The sequence below is a fragment of the Bombus bifarius genome, unplaced genomic scaffold (assembly GCF_011952205.1).
Source record: "Bombus bifarius isolate JDL3187 unplaced genomic scaffold, Bbif_JDL3187 scf7180000007970, whole genome shotgun sequence".
Taxonomy (NCBI): domain Eukaryota; kingdom Metazoa; phylum Arthropoda; class Insecta; order Hymenoptera; family Apidae; genus Bombus; species Bombus bifarius.
This window is the reverse complement of record NW_022884356.1, coordinates 2,310,792-2,327,703: the sequence shown is the minus strand read 5'-3', so window position 1 is coordinate 2,327,703 and position 16,912 is coordinate 2,310,792. Positions and strand designations below refer to the sequence as shown.

Below are 16,912 nucleotides of genomic sequence, written 5' to 3'. Positions count from 1 at the left end.
AGATTAATTCATCGTTTTGTCATTTAACTATCTTATCGAGTAATAAATTCGTTCGTCTCTTACTAGCGCGGAAATGCCAATCAAATTTTATTATTCCCGATTTTCCTTTTATATCCAGCCATAGAATCTCTCTTCCGCTTCGCTTGTACCGCGAATTTAGAATCGCCACGTATAGGAAAATTAAGTTGAAAAATATATTGTACCGTGATATAACGTTCCGTAATTAATCGTGGATCTTAATCGCCGAAATAAAAGTAAAGGGACACTGAGGTTACACTTAGAATTCATATTAAAATAGTTTTAGATTTATTTAATAAAGGATTTCCAGGATCTTCGTCGATATACATTTGCACGAGTCTCTGTACTCTCTTTGTCTCAGCATCTTCCATACCACACTGCCAACGGAACAGTTACATTCGTTTGTTTCTCGAGACGCCGTGCACACACGTACTTCCACACACTCATATTCACATACGCGTGTCACTACTACGCGGCCAATCTAGTTTAACACACAAAATTATACATATCTCAATAACAGTCATTATCGACACGTTGCTTATCAAACTGGACATCCCTTGGACGTGCTTTCAGGCAAAACGTCGTTGTCCGTTTTCCAAGCCAAAGGCGCGTAAGTATATTTCTGGTCCTCGACAGAGAAGGGAATCTTTCCATAAAAGGATATTGCGGATACAGATCTCTGGTGATCTGCCGTTGCATTATACACATTGTGCCCCGGTTCATAACGTTGTATATATAATATATCGGCGATATTGCGCAGAAATATTTGAATACATCGGTCACTACTCGACTTGTCCCTACGTCTAATTCAAAATAAACAGGCGCGCACCTTACTGCTCGAGTGGTGTTTATTGCGTGCTTCGCCAGCTTTATCGAAATTAAAATCTCCATTTCTGTCTATAATATAAGTTTATTCGACTGTAAAGTCAGATATGTTATCGGTTTTCAGGAGATATTGTGGCAAGGGTGAAAGAAGATTGAATATGAAAAGGAAGAGCGGATGGAAACGATAGCTATAGATCCAATATCTTTTATAATAAATCTATCTAACAGAGGTCGTAACTTAGAATAAAAGTTTTATATTAGATCGAAGGCCCGATCGTTGGATTTTCTAGGGCGGTACCACGCAACACGCGATTTTTAGCATGCTACTGATGCAGCTTTTGTGTGCACGTTGGTCGATTAGTAAAATCTTTCTATTCGATTCTTGTTTCTATAAGGAGAAATTGGAACTTTTATTCGAAAAATTCACCGGTTTTTAATATTCCGGCGACCAAAAGGAATTCCAAATATTTACATCGGATCTTGCTTCGTTAGTTCGTTCATGCTTTTTTCTTTCAATAATGTCACGCGACTTTCACGTATTATTTCAATGCTCGTGAAAAAAACATTCTATTTCAATCGTGAGATTATTTTACTTCCATTACGACGGTTTCGAATTTCTTCATTTAAACTAACGATGTTGCGTGGGCTTTTTAAGTTACTTTTCAAGCTTACCTTTGAGTCTCTTGTCGTTTGTGCTACCTACTTGTACCGAATAAACCCGCGAAAGCAAGTAATTATTATTTTTTTTCTTTTTTAAATTCAACGCCAATCCTGTACTCGTCCAACGAAATTGAAAAATTAACAAAAGAAAAAAGAATTAATTTGTCTCCTTGTAGAAACTCGTAGCTAAGAAAACGATCGAACGAAGAAAGGGGAAACTGTTAAAAATAGAAATACAAAATTGAAAACACTCTGTCATCGTGTAGTACTTTAAAATCAAGAGATGTTGGCGTGGTCGTGCACTGGCGAGAGATACGAGTGACATGCCGCGTGCTAAGGACGTTTATTACGTCATAATGATCCGAACTGCCGGCTTGCCGAGTGAATGTAAGCGGCTAAAAGAGGAGAGAATACGACACGACGTTGGTGGTGGTGCGTGCAACGTTACGACGACATAGCGGCTGCAAGCGTGAATGAACGATATAAATCAGGGTTTGTAATATCACGTCGACGCCGGTGTGCAGACGCCGTTTAGGCATATTGTTTCTGTAAACGAGAGAAATATAACGGCGCCTGGCTATGTACAACATTTCCCTGGCGGCTCAACAACAATGAGAGTCGCGTCTTCAACAAATTGCCCCTGCGTGGGCTCGCAGCCGTGCAACCTAGGCAAACTTTTCCCTTCGCGTTAATGAATTATTGTATTTTCGTTTCATAGCTCGGAGGGTTTCCACTTTTTGAGCTTCGACGTTACGCGAGATTCAATGCGATTGAAACTTCCACGAACTTCTTTTTAATCGTTTCACGGTGGAACAAGAGAGCAAGACAGCTGGAGATTTTGTTTTTCAGATTTCTATAATTTCGCATATTATATATTATTATGGTTTCGTTTCATAGCTCGGAGGGTTTCCACTTTTTGAGCTTCGACGTTACGCGAGATTCAATGCGATCGAAACTTCCACGAACTTCTTTTTAATCGTTTCACGGTGGAACAAGAGAGCAAGACGGCTAGAGATTTTGTTTTTCAGATTTCTATAATTTCGCATATTATATATTATTGTGGTTTCGTTTCATAGCTCGGAGAGTTTCCACTTTTTGAGCTTCGACGTTACGCGAGATTCAATGCGATTGAAACTTCTACGAACTTCTTTTTAATCGTTTCACGGTGGAACAAGAGAGCAAGACAGCTAGAGATTTTGTTTTTCAGATTTCTATAATTTCGCATATTATATATTATCGTGGTTTCGTTTCATAGCTCGGAGAGTTTCCACTTTTTGAGCTTCGACGTTACGCGAGATTCAATGCGATTGAAACTTCCACGAACTTCTTTTTAATCGTTTCACGGTGGAACAAGAGAGCAAGACAGCTGGAGATTTTGTTTTTCAGATTTCTATAATTTCGCATATTATATATTATTATGGTTTCGTTTCATAGCTCGGAGGGTTTCCACTTTTTGAGCTTCGACGTTACGCGAGATTCAATGCGATCGAAACTTCCACGAACTTCTTTTTAATCGTTTCACGGTGGAACAAGAGAGCAAGACGGCTAGAGATTTTGTTTTTCAGATTTCTATAATTTCGCATATTATATATTATTGTGGTTTCGTTTCATAGCTCGGAGAGTTTCCACTTTTTGAGCTTCGACGTTACGCGAGATTCAATGCGATTGAAACTTCTACGAACTTCTTTTTAATCGTTTCACGGTGGAACAAGAGAGCAAGACAGCTAGAGATTTTGTTTTTCAGATTTCTATAATTTCGCATATTATATATTATCGTGGTTTCGTTTCATAGCTCGGAGAGTTTCCACTTTTTGAGCTTCGACGTTACGCGAGATTCAATGCGATTGAAACTTCTACGAACTTCTTTTTAATCGTTTCACGGTGGAACAAGAGAGCAAGACGGCTAGAGATTTTGCTTTTCAGATTTCTATAATTTCGCATATTATATATTATTATGGTTTCGTTTCATAGCTCGGAGAGTTTCCACTTTTTGAGCTTCGACGTTACGCCAGATTCAATGCGATTGAAACTTCTACGAACTTCTTTTTAATCGTTTCACGGTGGAACAAAAGAGCAAGACGGCTAGAGATTTTGCTTTTCAAATTTCTGTAATGTCACATCATCCTAAGGATTCTTAACGAAATAAACGCATAATCGAGACGGCACATCTTTATTTAAACCAGAGGTCTCGATGATCAGCTCTGCGAATGAAGAAACGGAGAAAAGTGATGATATACAGGGTGGTTGGTAACTGGCGGTACAAGCGGAAAGGGGGTGATTCTACGCGAAAAAAGAAGTCGAAAATATAGAATAAAATTTTTTTTTTTTTTAATTTTTCCATCGAAACAACGATCTACAGTGAGATCCGTTATAACGTACCGCACGCGTACCGAGCGAAAATTCAAAGTCGATTTTCTCGAAAACAAAGCCTCGAACGAAAAATTTTTATTCTATATTTTCGACTTCTTTTTTCGCGTAGAATCACCCCCTTTCCGCGTGTACCACCAGTTACCAACCACCCTGTATATATATTTCTTTTTCTTCTTTTTTTTCAAAATTCATCTTGCTCTTCAAGATTATTTACATATTCCGACTCGCTAAGTAAACTTACTGGAAATAAGTAATTTGTCGCGAAAAGACTAATCGCGTGTCTAGGCAATGAAATTGAAAAATATAGAAAATACAAAGTTGATCGATTTGCTCTGTGAGAGTTTCGTTTATTAACCTATTAAGGTCTAACGTGGCGCTACGTAACATTTTATTTTTAATCTGATATCGCGATATTATACGTAGCGTCATATCGTGCGTAGAGTACTTATATATCTATTCTACATAACTCTATTATCATCGAGGAAACATTGATCAATGGAATAATTAACCTGGCTGCTCGAGGCAATACGCGTGCATTAACTCGTTAACACCGTTTCATTATTATCTCAAATTGTGCGTCAATTTTCGGTTGCATCTTCGCGACAGCTGCAAATCGGCCGCTTTCAATTAAGCTTCTTTGATTATAACCGTGTCCCTGAACCAGACAAAGTCCCCTAATTCCAATGTTCGAGGACGCGCGTCTGGCGCGTTCCTTTGTGCTAATGGAACAGAGAAATTCGCGAGAACACACCTAAGAATGGAAACCGTGTCTTGGTCGGGCGAGTGGAAAAGTCTTGGAACGCTGAGGACTGGAACAACGACCGAGCCTTCTCTCTTTAAGACGTTTAAAGGTTTAAAAATGGGCAATGAAAAAGCGTGAAAAAAAACGAGCGTTACAAAGAAAGAAAGAAAGAAAAAAACAACGTGAAAACGTACAGAATAAAAATTGGAATAGCACAATAGCAATAAACAAATAAAAAGTTTCATTTTTGAAAGATGTGATCTTCGCTCACAATCTTTTCGAACTTTGAACACCGATAAAGTTACACGAGCGAAATTAAACGTTTCGTTACTATTCGATACTGGATGATTCGATTTCTTTCTTTGATGTCACTTTACGACTAGCGAGAAATATTTTAATACGATATATTCGAAGATGGAAAGAATTTATTAGCTACTGGCAAACGATTATTTTAATGCTACGACAGCCGACAATTTTCAAATTACGAGGAGAGTGGAAAAACCCGCTCGTAAGCTGAGAATCAAACAGCAAGACGATTCTGATAACAAGAAATTACTTGATAATAAGTCTTGACAAAATTTCCCCTCGTAAAAAGCGGGGAATGTGATTTATCAAGATACGTTGAGACGAAAGAATAGCGCATATCTAGCGAAATTTCGTCCGTGATAGTCTTAAAAGAGTACACAGAATGGAAGAAAAATTCGTAACGCAACGATGAAACACGAGAGAGTGCAACGTAGAACAGTGGACTGTCGTAAAGGGGAAAGAAATAAAAGAGGGAAGAACGTAAGCAGAGCAGCGAAAAACAAGCAATAAAGTGGAAGGAAAACGAAATGTAATGAGGAAGAGAGGGGGAAAAAAAACGAGCGAAAGATAGAAGAGGTTGTTGCAGTCTGTTGACAGTGGTTGAGGGTTTCTGGTCGTCCAAAGCACAGAGGAATGCAAATGATCGCAGCCAACTCGATATGCAAAAGAAGGAAAGAAGCCACGAACTAAAAACATTGTGAAAAAAAGGGAGAAAAAAGAAAACAAAAAAAAAAAAAAAGACAGAGAAGTAAGAGGAAAAGTCGACGAGGATAACAGAAAAGAATCCTCGATCGTTCGAGCTTCCTAGAAAAGTATACTCCCGTGAGCATACGCTATGAGTATACGCCTGTTTAACGTCGATGCCTCGTACTTTGAAGAGCATTAGAGGGTAATGCACAAGTATTCGCTGAAATATATAGGGTGATAAAGAAAAGAGTCTAGTAGTAGGGAGACTTATACGGTTGACTATGAAAAGTCAAAAATATTACTGTATATTAGCGTGTCCATTTTATGGAAAACAGACAGCGAAATTTTCTCAACAACGTTACTTTTCGATATCGAGAGCGTATTATAAAGGTTAAATTGCAGATTATTACTCGCATGTAATATGGATCAGCTCAATAAATCGAAAAGTACAGGGAAGCGATAGTTGTTAAAAATACTGTTTTTTTTTTTTTTAAATTTACCTTGGGGTTAGGTAGGATTTACCTTGAGAAATTTATAAAAAACGAAGTTGTTCGGTTTTATACCTGCGATAAGAGGGTCGTAACGAATTACAAATTTTCTACAAGCTTTCCTCTTGATGAAAGTTCGAATCGCGAATATGTAAATATATTAGAACAGCCAGCTACGTTTATTTTCGAAATCGTGTATCATTCGTATTGTCTTACAGGTAAAATAAATTTTACGATCAAAACTTTGTAACAGATAGGTACTAGGTTTGTTACACATAGATCTCGCGAGTATTTTGGCTGCGTGCCACGCTACCGAAACGTTTAACAACGCTACGATGTAAAGTATAATATACGTGCAAATTTAGCTGAAGCAGCATATTGCAGAAAATTGTTTGTTTCCACCATACGCACATATCATGATTAGCAGAACTCCCTTGCGAATAACTTTCAAAGAATTGGCACGAAATAATTTAATCTCTTCAGATACGAAAATATATAGTTTGATGGTTCTGTTACGGAACAATATCGAAACGAAACTCGCGTGTAATTTCCCATGACGGTCTATAACGCACAGCATGCCACGACAGCGCTCCAAGTTTTGTAAAGATACATTATACAACGTCTTATATATTATTGTTATTATTATTATTATTATTATAAATATATCTTCAACGAAGAACGAGAATCGCAAGACTGAAGGTTTTAAGCAATTCGTAAGACAAGCATGTACATCGTAAATTTATCTCGTCTCTCGCGGGAGACGTTGGTGGGAGGAAAATGAGGAAAATGAGAAAAAGAAGGAGGGTTTGAAGCACCGGCACAAAGGAAAAAGAAAAAGTCTACTAGAGTATGACGAGTACCCCTTATTAAAGTCCATTAAGCAGTGTTTCCTCTAATTGCCTCATCTTTTTTCCAACGCGAGCCACTGCTACCTTCTCTTAGGAATTTTCTAAAATTCTAGAATCGAACGACGCGGCCATATATAATTAAATTCTATCGTTCAGTTTTCCTCTGATCGCGAACAACGATGGCGTAGACGGTGTACAGTAGGCGGAAATGAAATCCTCGTTCAATTTAATTTGACATATTTTCCAGAAATATGCGAGAACTAGGATAACATTTATTTTTCATACTATACCGTCAACGACGTGTTAACGAGTTCGTAAAACCATGAAATCATAAAATTCGCAATTATCTTGGACAACCGCAACCGAGTAAATCGAACATCACACGGGACAAACGCGACAAGTCCGTTTTCCCATTAAAACGCTAATAAAATTTACAAAATAACACGCGCGACATATTCGTACAACGTTTGTGCAAGTATTCGAATACTTTCGTAATGTATTTCGCTCACGAAACTTCAATCGAAACGACTACGATGATACAGCGGACTATTTACAAAGGGAAAGGTACATTGGCAAACTTTGAGTTGGAAATGCCAGTAATTAGCTTGTATTCTTTTTAGACCTCGTTCAGTTAAATTTCCCTTTCAGCTGGAAAGAGCTACAGCTCGTGAAATTGCAATATCAGAGCGGAGACAAGCGGTCGCCTACCTTTGAAAACTTCTTTCCTCTTTCTGATTTTCGAGTTTCAACGTTAATCTCGAGGCCGTTGCTTCTTTACCGGTCCATCACCCGGCTACGTGAGCTTCGTAATTAATTAATTCTCTCCCCTTTTAATCCAGCTTTCGTCATTATTGCACTTGCCGCTCTTTTTTATGTTCCTTTCTTTCCTTTGCCACGGATGACCTCGGCTCTGTCTCATTTTGTTTCATCCAACTCCCGCAGGACTGTTAATAATTAGTTCTATCTTCGTCCCCCTATTTTCTCTCGTATCTCTACGTGTATTAAGCTTCTACAATTCCACTTCCTCTCTCACTCTGTCGTCTTTTTTTTTCTTTTTTCTCTTTCTTTTTTTTTTTGTACGAAAGTGTGAAACTGATTACGTTGCGGTGGATCTAGCTAAAAAGAAACGTTACAACGTCCTGTGGTGAAATTGCCGCGTGCGAGATGCTGTGATCTTTGTATCGTTGGCTGCTGCTTCTTGCGAGTTTTTACGAACTGATGAATTATACGTATCGTGTATTATTCTTACTTCGTATTATTGTCGTTTTTAATTCAGGTGAATCTGAGCTTTAGAATTTCATTCGAGTAAAACCATTTAATTAGCAAGACGATTGACGTTTACGACTGTGGTACACAAACCGAGATGTTCTCACTGAAATTAGTCGATAAATTGAATCTTTTTAACGATCAGGATCTAACGAAACTCGAGGCGCGAGATTTGCCAAAATTCCGAAAAATATCAAGTATCGAAACGTCGAAGTGATTGTACACGTTCGTCACAGAAGAGAGCATCGTACGCCGAGGATAAAAGGATAAAGTATAGGAAACTATTTAAGAAAAGTAGAAGTGACCTAGGTGCCCTCTGAAAAAATGTGTACATCGCTTGGAAAAAAATTACTACCGTCACGTACTCTCCGTGCTATAGAATACAATTTTTACAAACAAAATTCTCTCGTATCCCTGAAAACAACGAAAGCGTCGAGAACAAGATCGTTGCCTCGCGCATCGTGTGTCGCAAAATCACCGGATGTCGATCGATCCATCCATCGAACGTGAAATTTTGTTACGGGGACCTTTATCATTCCTGTTTTAGGGGAAAAATTTCATCGACGGTGAGCACGTTGCTTCGAGATTCATGCGAAAACGTCGGTCGTTGAATCGGCCGAGAAAGAGTATGAAAAAAGAAAAAAAAGAAAAAAAGATACAACGAAACGGCCAACGCGAGCTGGACGGGGACTGAAAGCGCGGCTTAAAAAAACACAGAAGGAGGGAACAACCGAATGAATACTAGAGCAACAGAAAAGAGACATCGCGTGGAGAACCGACTTTGTAACGAACAACAGCCCATTCCGCATTACCACCTTTGTTGCACAGAGTCTGTGTTTGCGCGCGTTCTTTAACGCAGAACTTCGTCCAACTTATTGGAGGATTCGAGTGAGAACGAGACATAAATGCTTTGTTTTTACGCGAGGATAATAACGATCGTTTATTAGGTACGTAAGTAAGTTCTTTCGATCAACAACGTCAATGGATAGAGCGCGGATGTCGATGGAAATTTATATTTTTATCAAACGTCATAATGGGTATTACGCTTTCGATATTTTATATATTGCTGCATATTATGTGCGTTTTTTATGTGGACATTTTTGGAATTTTATTAATACAGTTTATTAATTTTATTAATACATTTTATTAATACAGAAATTGCTAGATCGCGGATGATTATGCAAACAAGATTGACGTTTTCTTGGGTACAGTTGAAGAAGCGCGAATCGAGCAGAGATTTGTTTTATCTTCTTGAACGTTAGAACGATTATTTTAGTTTTGATGTACATATTTTTGTTAATATTCTTGCGCTCTTGAATTTCCTATATTTTTATGCGGAACGATCGAACTAACTAAAATACATTTCTAGCCAATATAAGCCAATATTCGCACGCTATGATAATTAACTCAAAGTTGGACTAACTTTATAAGCTCCGGAGCTTAGCTTATGCAACACTGATTTTAGATGTAGGATTGATATGAAAATGACATGAAAGTTAGTTAGCGGTCTATTGTATGTGGCATCTATTCTAATAGGAAGTTTGTTCGCGTTATATGCAAAATCAATTATATTATAGTTTGAAGACCATTTTTCCCTACGGCGATCTTCGTACGAAGTACGACTTCGAATATCAACGATGAAAGTATAACAATATTAAATGGAATTTAATTGACAGTTTACATGCCACGTTGTTTCTAAAGCCTGAAATACGTCAAAACTCTAACGTGCATCGTTGTTCATTTCACATTCCATTTTACCATTTGAAAACACGTAAGATATCAATAGACCGAGTGTAAGTAGCTTTTAATAGCACGCTTGCGCTCTTTAACGTACGTAATTGTTAACTCGTCGATATCATCTTGTTTCGCCTAATGAAATTGCATTTTTACTAGTCCCGAGCTCTCTCATTATTTTGTATTTACCTCCTATAATTATCGCAATGTATTTCCATCTTGATCTACGATCGAGTATATGCACACGACACGACGTTACGTTAATAGGATAATTTTATCGCCGCTCTGTTATCCTCTACAAAACATACTACAGCAATTTCTCCGTTTCACGTACAACAACAACGAACCGAATGTTCCTGTTATATTTCCGAATGCACGACTGTCTATTTGAAAATTCCTCGCTCTTTAACCACCAACGATAGACTATTCGAGGGACGTTTATTTTATTCGTGCGCAAGATTCCATGCTTCTCGGTCCACTACTGCCCGCTAGACAATTTCTTACCACATTCTAACTAACAGTAAGAAAGACAGACTATTTGAGGGATGTCTATTTTATTCGCGAGTAAGGTTCTATATCTTGTCGATCCATCACTGTCTGTTAGAAAATACCTTACAACATTTTAACCAAGAACGACAAACTATTCGAAGGATGTCTATTTCATTTGTCAACACGATCCTACGCTTCTCGACCTATCACTGTCCGTTAGTTAAAATTCCTTGCAATATTTAAGTACGAAAGGCCAGGCTGTGGTATGTCTATTTTATTTGCCAGCAAGATTCGCTCTAAAAACAGCGCCATAGAAAATGCTACGAGTCTCGCAGGGCAAGCGAGAATTTCACCGCGCCGCGTTACGAAAACAAAAGTTTCGACGATTTCGAATTTCAAATGTAGCGTCGTCGTCTCGCAGCAAGGAAACACGCATGGTCGGAACGAATGCGGCACACGCGAGGCTAAAGCGAGCAGAAGCAAACGTGGAAGGAATGCAGGCGAAAATCCCATCGTGAGAATAATATTCTCGTTCGCGTCGATTTCCACGATATATTTTACAGGGATTCGCCGGGATTTCTCCTTCGTCAGCGTAGATCGGGATGGCGCGCACGATTTATGCATGTACAGGATATCGTAGTAGCGGCGGACGCAGCCGAGGAGTAGGCCGATTCCAGGGGAATCTCTCGATAATCGTCGCCGTGTAATCGCGTTTGCACTCGAACCGACGATTTATGACCAGTCACGTCAGTGCCAAGCGTACGCGTCTACCTTCGGCCGCTGATTAATGCGGCCGGACCTCCACCGTGGAAATAACATACAGAACTCGCGTTTTCAACCGGCACAAACGTCCTCCGCCGTGACGTGACATTTAACGAGCCGTTTTATCGACCAACGCCCCCTCCTTCTTCCGTGTTTTTCCGTTTCCCAAATTCTTCCCAACGAACCACTTGGACACACGACCGAGTCGTACTACTTGCTCGATAGCCATTTTCATTGCGGCGTGTCGGAAAATACGCGAAGGACATTCGGAATATGCGAAAACGACGAGGGAAGTTCGCGTAGAGAAACGAGTCACGGACGATGATATTTTATGGGCATTTTGCATTTTGTCAGAATTACGAATTTTCACGTTTGGTGGATCGAAGAAAGGATAATTTTGCACGTGAGCGAAAAACGAGCCGGTTGTCAAGCGTCTAATTTAATAACGACACGATGTATCTCGCGTTAGTCTCGTCAATTCGTGTAACATTCGACTCTATATGGTAATATGTTGGCGCTATACGAATTTCTTAGGCTCTTGCATCGATCGAGAACGGATCGAAAGTGCAAATGGATTAAGCTAAAACACGCTGATCGATTCAATGGTAGTTTCGCTTGAGAAAAAATAATTTACACGAAGAAACATGTAGCGCGAAAGAATTAGCGAACGCCAATTAAGCGTAAAATTTGAACCGAAGGAAAATCGCAAGAAGGGAAAGGCCTTTTGTAAAATTATTCCACGTATAAAATGTTAACCGAGAATCATGGCTATTCTCCAACAACTCGTATCAACGCTACTCCGAACGAAGTCGAATCGCACAAAAGCTCAAACACGTATATTATCCCATTAATGTGCCTGGTGATTATCATTAGGGCGAGGAAACATGGAATTAACGTAAAATCAAAGGCGCGAAAGCGTGTACAGGTTGGCCGGTCTCGCGTGCAAATTTCAGATACAGGCGCGGTACATGCCGGTTATTGGAGCGTGTTGGTCCAGCTCCAATTCATCTCGTTGAGCGTGAACGTCATCGCCGTTGTCGTCGACGCCGACGGTGTCGCTGGCAAAAAGCCTCTTTCACGCTCCGGGATTCCGAGCCATCTTTCTCGGCTTAGGTGCTTTTTGCAAGCCAGTCGTTCGGAAAAACGGATGGAGTGCGATAATACGGGAACTCCTGGAACTACTTGCGAATAACCTGAGAAAACAGCCGCGCTTTTGTCGAATCCACAACGACCTTTCGTTGCGAGCGCGAGCTAATTAAAATGTCGAACTGCTGCTAAACCGATTATTTTCCGACTACCGCAGAATTTTATCCGAAGAACGTGCGATCGTTTCGGACGTTTCTTGCGATCGAATTAACACGGAGAAACGCGATAAATTTCTAATATCTGGCAATTTGTTTTTATCGCGGAACGAGGTGATAGATAGGAAACTTTTTCTCCATGTACTGTGCTTCCAACGTGAAGGCAAATGTATGAAAATTGGAAATTCTCTGGGATGGAATTGGGTTTATAAAATTTGAGAGGAAGAACAGCGACAAATTATCGTATTTCATTTTTCCGTTACTTTAGTAGCGTGTGAAACAGGATATTTTTTTCCCACGCAACGCGCTTTTGTACAGCGAACGTACGAAGATTGAAAGTCCTTTGAAATGAAATGAAATTTGCAGAACTCGACGTGGAGAAGCGCGATGAATTATGATGTTTAACAATTTGGCGATTTTTCTATTAAACCGGCGATAAACCGAATATTTCTGATTCTACCGCGTTTCGGAAGTTAATTCGGAAAATTGGAAATTCTCCGGCATGAAGTGGAATTTATAAAATTTGAAACGAATAAAAGCGATGGATTATAATATTTAACAACTCCTCCGTGTGGCAAACCGAATATTTCTCGATATACTCGGCGTTTATCCACATACTGTACTGTACGTAATGGAATTACATTAAATTTACTACGTTCGAAATAGAAAACTACGATCAATTTGTAATATTAAAACCCCTTTTTATTATTTTTCCATATTACTGCATTTGCATTATAATTATTATGTTCGTATATTTGATTCGTTTCGCTGTAATGGCAGGAAGTAAAATTTCGTTTCGGAAATTGACGCGATGAAATTGACACTTGCGGGTTTCGCTGCCTACGTTATTGTTTGGTAACAGAACTCCACGGCGTATCGATTCCATGTTAATCAAATGAAAAACACGTCAAAGACACGATTCCCATTTCCTGCTTTATCTATGCGTTTTATATCGTAGCGACAGTTTTCGACTAAAAGCAGAACACGTACGCATGCTGATAGAGAGAAAGTCGCAGCGTACGCGTTTGTATGCGTTTATCTACCGCACAAACGTAAGTGGCCAGTTCGTATTGAAAATATCGGGTTGGTAACTAAGTGATTGCGGATTTTGTCATTAGGTGATATTGATAAAATCCGCAATCACTTAGTTGCCAATCCAATAAATCGAACATAACATTTAATCATGAAAAATTACAGTAATTCAAGTTACAGTAATAAGAATATAAATATAATGGAAATATTAAAAATACGCGAATAAAGTGGTTTTTAATTTACCTTCAAAGTAAGCATCGCGCGAAACTCGCTGAAACTGTGCAATAACTGTACAACAAAAAGAAGAAGTAACTTTACTTTCGACATTTTTACCGGCTTAATCCACGCTTTAAAATTAACAGAACAACCGCAGAAGCTTTTTGCGTGTATCTCAAAGTTTCCATACGTTTAGTTAAAAATTCAGGAAACTAAACAAGGTCGGTGGAAAAGTTTCTGATTGGTGTAAACGCGTCGAAAACTAAAATACGGATTCCCAGTGTCGAAGAACGGAACAAACTAGAAAAGAGCTTTTACTAAAGGGGAACGTTAATTTTTGGATAATATACAGGGTGGTTGGTAACTGTTGGTACAAGCGGAAAGGGGGTGATTCTACGCGAAAAAAGAAGTCGAAAATATACAATAAAAATTTTTTTTTAAATTTTTCCATCGAGACAACGATCTACAGTGAGATCCGTTATAACGAGACGCGATAAAGTGCACGCGTACCGACCGAAAATTCAAAGTCGATTTTCTCGAAAACAAAGCCTCGAACAATCGAAAAATTTTTATTCTATATTTTCCACTTCTTTTTTCGCGTAGAATCACCCCCCTTTCCGTTTGTACCACCAGTTACCAACCACTCTGTATACGTAATGTGCTTGCGATAGCGAAAGTTATAACGCAAGGTGAGCTGAATCAAATTTTACGTGTTGTTTTCTCCGTAATTACTGTTAACCCCCAAAATTTTCAAGATTTTTTTTCCTTAAATTCCCTTCGAAATTTGCGCTTGCGTTGTATCCTCGCGATAAATAATTTTGTGGAAGCGAATAGGTCGGATTCGTCGCATAAGTCGGTCGTAAGATTAACGTTAAATCGAATGGTCGAAATCCAATGGAATTACGTATATTTATCAGACTGAATCAAATTGAATGATCGAATGAAATAGGAAAATAAAATTAACGTTTGATCCGCACGTTGAACATCGATTCAGCTAACGAGATTGAGAAATTTCATTAAAAAATGGTATTGGTCGGGTTGGCTTTCGAAAGGCTCGATCGATTCTAAAACGCGTGATTTAGCCAATTTAAACGCTACAACAAGCCGATAAAACCATCATTCAAGAATAAATCTTTGGAAATAAAATTTCCGCTGATTTCAGTACAAATTTCAAGAATAACGTAATACAATGTTGCATGGAAGCACATAATCGAACGTTTCCATTCGTCGTTTACGATAATACAACAAGAACAAAACGCTTCACTGTGTTGTTATTTGTAAAACAATTCGCTTTATTGTTGAAATAATTCCCACTTTAAGAAAAATTGTTTGCTCGAATTACGGTGAAAGAACGTCTCTTCCAAAGGTATCTTATTTTCACAGAGTGGAAACATTCGCGTACGTTGCGCCTCCTTTCTTCTTGGCAACCTACCGCCCTTAAAATTCACCTCGAACCCCGCGAAATGCAGAAAGGAAGCCCGAAAGCTATCGGGGAGCGCGTCTGGCGATATTGTTAGGAATGCAAATTAAAGCATTCAAAGGCTTTGATGAACTTGCGTGAGTTCTGGCCAGCTTAAAAAAAACGAGCTAAAGCGTTGATGGAAGAAGAAACGGCGAAAAAGAAAGAGTTTCATCCGGTTTCAAACGACACCTGAATTCGAGGAGACTTTCGACTAGACAAGCGCCAACGCTTGCCATGGATTCTAAATGTACGCGTGTATCTATAGTAGAGAAAATTTAATTATTGTATTAAATTAAAAGAAATTTTCTGCTGTTAATCTCAAATTTTATTTTCTTACGTCGGATTAAAATTTTATATATATAATCTAATGTATACAGGTTTTATAATTTCGTATAGTTCGAAGGATAATGGCGCACGTGATAAAAAATATCGGCACACCGTCGTATTTATTCTAACATTCGTGTGCATGTTGGTTAATTAGACCCGAGTATATCAAGTTTAAGTAAAATAAGTCATTTAGGAGCAACGAGAATTGTTCGGTTAAAACGGCGGACAAATAGAAAAGAAATGATTCGTATCAGTAAAGAGCGTAACAGAGCATGAATAATGGTATAACAGCGTAATATAATAATAAATATAATAAAGAAATAATACAATGGTATGTGAATACGTCAATTGGAAATGGTCGTTTCAATTTAAAAGAATTAAGGTACTTTGCTGGTAGAAGGAAACAAAGCATAGAATTAAAAATATAGGACTCTGTTTTTAGACTTAACAAAAACCCGAGGACTACTGTGTTAATGGATTCTTATCCTTTAACGCTTTTAATATTGATGAGGAGGACCGTTTTACCGGAAGTGCTCGCCTTGCTCGTTTCTTCCACCTCAAAGAAGAGAAAGTTCCTCTTAGAAGGGGCGTGCTTTGTATGCTTAATCGTTAACGATTCATACGAGAACCGACTACGGAAAAATGTGGCTAAGAGCGAATATCCCTTGCCCTTTGAACATGCAAAGATTTTGAAAGCAACTTAAAAAGGATCTTTCCTTTCAAACTGAAAATGTACATACACCGGGTGAAAACAACGTTGCGAACTACGCATAATAAAGAAATTTCCTTCTCGGAATATTAAAATCCTATCAATTACGTGCTAGACGATATTGAACGAACCTGTACAATTTATCTTATACGTATTCATCGAATGAGTTTCCTAACACAATCATCTCAAAGGAAAAGTTGCTCGATGTATAGAAAATTTGTCCACGCAAAGATATAAATTGTGATTCACGGGAATATGGAAACTTTGCAAAAGAAAAAAGGAAGAAAGAGAAGGAAAGACAGACAAAGTGTAGAAAGAGCAAACAATTGAAAATCAGAACGAAAAGCTCGGTCGAATGTGCTGAAATTTGATCGAAAATAATCGTCGAGGATTATCCTACGAACGTGATTCTTAATCCCTCTGTGCATCGATAGTAAGCTCTGCAGTTGGAGTAGTTAGACAGGCCACGACAAAGATATTTTTAAATCGCGTCCAAGCTTCGAGTTGTCAAGGACGATCGCAATTTACCGTAGGTAACGGCACTGCCTCGATCGCCGAACGAAAGCTGAAAATTCGTCGACTCGCGATAAACGACGATGGACGGTTTCGAAGTTAAGCCCGGTTGTCGACAGAAATTATTGCAACAGTTAAGATAATCCATCCACAAACT

The 16,912-nt window shown here is 38.7% G+C and overlaps 1 protein-coding gene across 3 annotated transcripts in view; it reads right to left on the bottom strand.

The window, feature by feature from the left end:
• Positions 1-16,912, bottom strand: part of LOC117214655 (protein rhomboid) — a 501,274-nt gene that overhangs the window by 36,734 nt on the left and 447,628 nt on the right. The gene's annotated exons all lie outside the window — the stretch shown is intronic.